The 4,809-nt window shown below is 33.2% G+C and overlaps 1 pseudogene; it reads left to right on the top strand.

The window, feature by feature from the left end:
- Positions 1-2,154: 2,154 nt before the first annotated feature.
- LOC102888064 lies at positions 2,155-3,157 on the top strand (annotated as a pseudogene).
- Positions 3,158-4,809: the final 1,652 nt, after the last annotated feature.

Below are 4,809 nucleotides of genomic sequence, written 5' to 3'. Positions count from 1 at the left end.
AGAGGAAGAAAGGAGAGGGGTATAAAGGCACAAAGGAGCCAAGAAAATCTTTACCCTGTGTGATAGCTTTCAATTAAAATTCACTCAATCTTATCTGATTAAGATGAAAAAGTTTATTTGCAAACTAAGAGTCATAGTAAAGCTTCCTATTGCTTACTGGTGATGGGTACTTCCAGTGAAGAAAACTTTCCCTGGAGAAATTATGTGGGTTTTCCCACTGCTGTAATAACCTTCATTGGTATTAGTTGTCATACAGAAACAAACAGGAGCAGTGTTTGATCTATTTGAATTTTTTAGCACCAGTGAGACTTCAAAAAATAACCTGACCTCAAATTTGTACATTTTAGGAGATGGAAATCAGGAGAGCCTAATATGTAATTGTGTTAGCATAGCCTCCTAAAGTTTTCAAATCCCCTTCAGAGTTTCTTTTTTCTTTTTGAGGTTTGCAAAATAGAGAAACCCAAAAGGTATTATCTCTATTCATAAGTGAGAAAACTCCAGATAACTTGTTATCTAAAGTGTGAGGTCCAAATCAAAGTCTTCTAATTTTGTGTATTATTTCTACACTGACATTCAGCAATATCATAGACAATAAACTAGTCATTTTTAAACCTTGGACGCAAACTAGGGTAAGAAAATATGCACCGGGGGCCTCTAATAAAGGAAACATAAAGACACACTTTCATTTTCTGGAACCAGTTGTACCCTGCTTTTGCATCTTGCTTGGTATAGCAACCACAACTTTGTCAATTGCGTGGCAAGAGTAGGGATAAATTAAATTCAGCTCTGGAAGAATGTAAAAGCCACAAACCAAATTGGATTGCATGGCCAGTAATACTCATGCCATGCTCTCCTGATCTCTTACCATCTAAACAAAGGTTAAGGATACTGCCTTCTTTTTAATCTATCATTAGAGTAAATAAGGAACCTTTATTGTGCAAAATAAAAACTATGCATTTAAATAAAACAAATATTTATAGTATAATTCATTCAACAGATAATCACATCATGAGGAAGAAGGTGATAGTACATGGAAGAATTGAAAGATAATGAAAAGGCCACTCCTGTTGTTTAAGATTTTATAAAATGGGAAACCTGTGATTTCTTAATTATCCTCCTTTCACTGCTTGTTTTTTGCTCAAGAGCACAGCACTTAACTTTTAGAATCAAATCGTATCCTGTTAAAAAAGGAAAAATGTTATACCTCATCCTATCTATTTTTTCAGAAAATACTTTTTCTATTTGCAGCAACCCTAGTAGAAACAAGCACAATGAAATTATGAAATATTGCTAACCAGTTTAATTATGTTCATATTAAAATTGTTTTAAATAAGATTTGCTTAGGTTTGAAAAATATGTTACAGTAGGCTGTAGCAAATTTTCTGTTAAAATCTCCTTTTATGATATGTATGTCCATGTTAGCCTCTACTGTGAGCCAACCATGCTCCTAAAGTTGATGGTATATTATACATGGTAATAATCAATTATATTACAGTGTCACATAGGGGATAACAAAACCTTTAGAGAATATGGCTCTAGGAACATGTATTTACTAAAGACAAAGGAAATTGTTTTTCATTTCTGACCATATCCATGAAAGAGTATTAAGAACATGACCTTTGGAGCTAGGTAGAAATGTTCTTGTCCTGTGACTACAGACAAGATGTATCACAGAATATGTTATCACATCTCAAATATAGAATAACAATACCTATTTTATCCAGGTTTTGAAGGTTAAATGAGGTATGACTGCTTATAAAAATCTTAGTTATCAATTAAATTTCCCTCTTCATCACTTGGTAATGAGTTAAACATGAAATACCTCTTTGCTTTAAATTCTCAGTGCAAAGGGGAAACAAGTAAACATCAGACAAAGCTTGATTAATTTCTCTAATTCTAATGTTTAGATCCAATCTATATGACCAAGGAACTACAGAACCAAGTTTAAATATTTTACCAATTTACTTTCCCCCAACCATTCAGTTAAATCTTAAATAAAATTAGATTAGATCACATAAAAAATATTGAAAAAAAAATGCTGCCAAGCGCCATGGAGAAGTACTCTACTTTTCTATGCAACATAATTTTTGAGCTCAATGAGAACTGGGTGAAGTGTACATTATTGAACATCAGAATATAAATGATACCAGAAATATGTCCCTTGCTAATATTCAAAGATATGTATTTTCTGGTATTGCCCTGGGGATTAAAAACCTAATCGCATGCCAGCTTGCCGTCTCAGCAGCCACGGTGCCTGCCATGTCCCATGCGTGGCGGGCTCTGGAGCCTGGAGCCAGGGACCTATGTGCCTTCTCCACTGCTGTGCCTCCGGCCACTCTTGCCCAGAGATCAAACCCGCATAAAATAGAAAGAACATCTAACTCTAAAAGACCTCTGAGAAGAAGGGCACTACCTCCTAGGCCAGAGAAAACGGCTTTTGACGTGTTTACCCTGTTGCAGCACCATTTAAACCCTCTGAAGTACTTATTCCTGTTCAAATGGGTTATCTAGTAAAGAAGGGGGTGTCTATGGCAAAGGAGGGAAATCTAGTACTTTTAAAGTAGAGATTTATGCACCGAGTGGTCAGCTGCACTAGACAGTGAGGAGAAATGCGACAAGCATTTTCCAATTGAAATTGACACAGCTGATTATGTTCCATTGGGGACCATCTATTTGATACCCCAAAACACGAGTATTAACCTTACGGGTTAAACTTTGCAGTTTGAATTTAGATGATCATGCAAAAAATAAACTTATTCAACTTGTAGGAGAGGGATACTGCAAGATTATGGATGTGCTTACCATCAAGACAGACAGATGAATGCCCTTTTAAAGAGACTGAATTATGATTATATAATGTATCTGCTAACAGTTTTATACTATGAGTCTTGGAAAACTGAAGGAGAAAAATAAGACTGAAGCAGACATGTAAGAGTACATATGGAAAAATAGCTCATCAGAAAAAAATATCCTGAAAATACTTCTCCAAATTAAAGCCCCGGAGAAAAATCTGGAAGCAAATAAAGAAGAGCTCCTTGATACTAAAGAAGTTGAAGATTACTAAAAGTCTGATGTTAGTCTTAAGAATGAGGAAGACAATGAAAATATCCTTTCTCACTACAAAGAATCAATGAAGAGACTATTAAATCTGACATGAATTATGTAAAAAAATCTGCTTGCTTTATTAATTTTATGATCTATATGTAATTGTTATCTAATTTGATATAAAGTTGAAAATATTTTTTAAAAAACCTTAATCACAATCTCGTGCCAGTACAATTTAAAAACTAACCACTTACTCTGTCATTTTCAAATTCTTCCTGACAGGGGTGAATAAGGAAGACAATAAGAATATGTTATGGATATCATAAATTACACGATATTTACCAATTAGTGAATGTCATAAAAATAAAGGACTAAAAATTACCCTTGATAAGGGTAATTCTGATCTAAATATATGTGGAAACATGTTCAGTCTATAGCATTAGAGAAGCAGAGTTCAACCTTACTTCTTTCAACCCGAAAATAGATTTTTAGCCAGAGAAAATAAAGGATTAGATTGTTTAATACAATGAAAATAGTTGTATTTCTATTAACTTATGGAGCCAGTCCCCATATACACATGGTAGTTGAATAGTTCGTTATGATGACACAATACCTACATCAAAGGCAGCAGTGACAGGTTTCATTTCTCAATGAAATGAAACTTGGAGAAAGAGGCCTAGTTCTCGTAATTAACAAATTTGATACTGAAAGTCAGAGTGAATATCATTGTAGGTATCTGATAGGATGGAGTAAGGATGGGAAGGTAGCAGAGCAACTGCTCAAACACCAGAGGAAAATTTTTAGTAGAATTACTTACTGGTCCCTAAATTCATAATTTAGATTTTGTCCCTTGTGGGCTCTAGTTTGTAAATTAAATATTTGTTTAAAAAGAACCATTCTGAGTCCTTAATCTACAATCTTTTGTCATGTGAGTAGTTGACAGTTACATGTGATTCTAACTATACTAATTATACCTTATTTACCAGACTTTCTTTCTTGCATCAATGAGGAAGTAACTAACATCTAAAAATTACTCAGATAAGAATGGAAACAATCTAAGTGTCCACTGATGAATGAATGGATAAAGAAAATGTGACATATATATATAATATATACATATAATTATATATAATTACATATACATAATATTATTCATCAATAAAAAAAGAAGAGACTCCTGACATTGGATAAATCTTAGGGGCATTAAGTAAAATAATATTTTCTCAGAAAACAGAGAAAGACAAATACTGTATGATATCACTTATATGTGGAATCTAAAAACACCAAACTCATAGAAACAGAGAGTACAGTTGTGGTTGTCAGGGGCTGGAGGGTGGGGGAAATGAGGAGATGGTTAGAGGGTACAAACTTCCCATTAGAATATGAGTAGGTTCTGAGGACCTAATGTACAGTGCGTTGGCTATAGTTAACAATACTGTATTATATACTTGATAGTTGCTAAGAGAGTAGATCTTAAATGCCTTCACCACATACCAAAAACAAACTGTAATTATGTGAAGTGATAAATATATTAACTAACCTTATTGTGATAATCATTTTGCAATAAATAATGTGTATTAAATCATCACATTGTACATCTTAAACTTACACAGTTATAAGTCAATTATATTTCAATAAAGCTAGAAAAAATGTAATAAAAAATAAAAATCACTCAAATCTACTAACTATATGTTTCATATGTAATCTTCATTTCCTTTTTTAAAAAAAGCAAATTCAGCATTATTAACTATCAAAATTTTAACA

Source organism: Pteropus alecto, unplaced genomic scaffold, assembly GCF_000325575.1.
Source record: "Pteropus alecto unplaced genomic scaffold, ASM32557v1 scaffold272, whole genome shotgun sequence".
Classification (NCBI taxonomy): Eukaryota; Metazoa; Chordata; class Mammalia; order Chiroptera; family Pteropodidae; genus Pteropus; species Pteropus alecto.
Note: the sequence above shows the minus strand (reverse complement) of the source record. Positions and strands in the feature narration are given on the sequence as shown.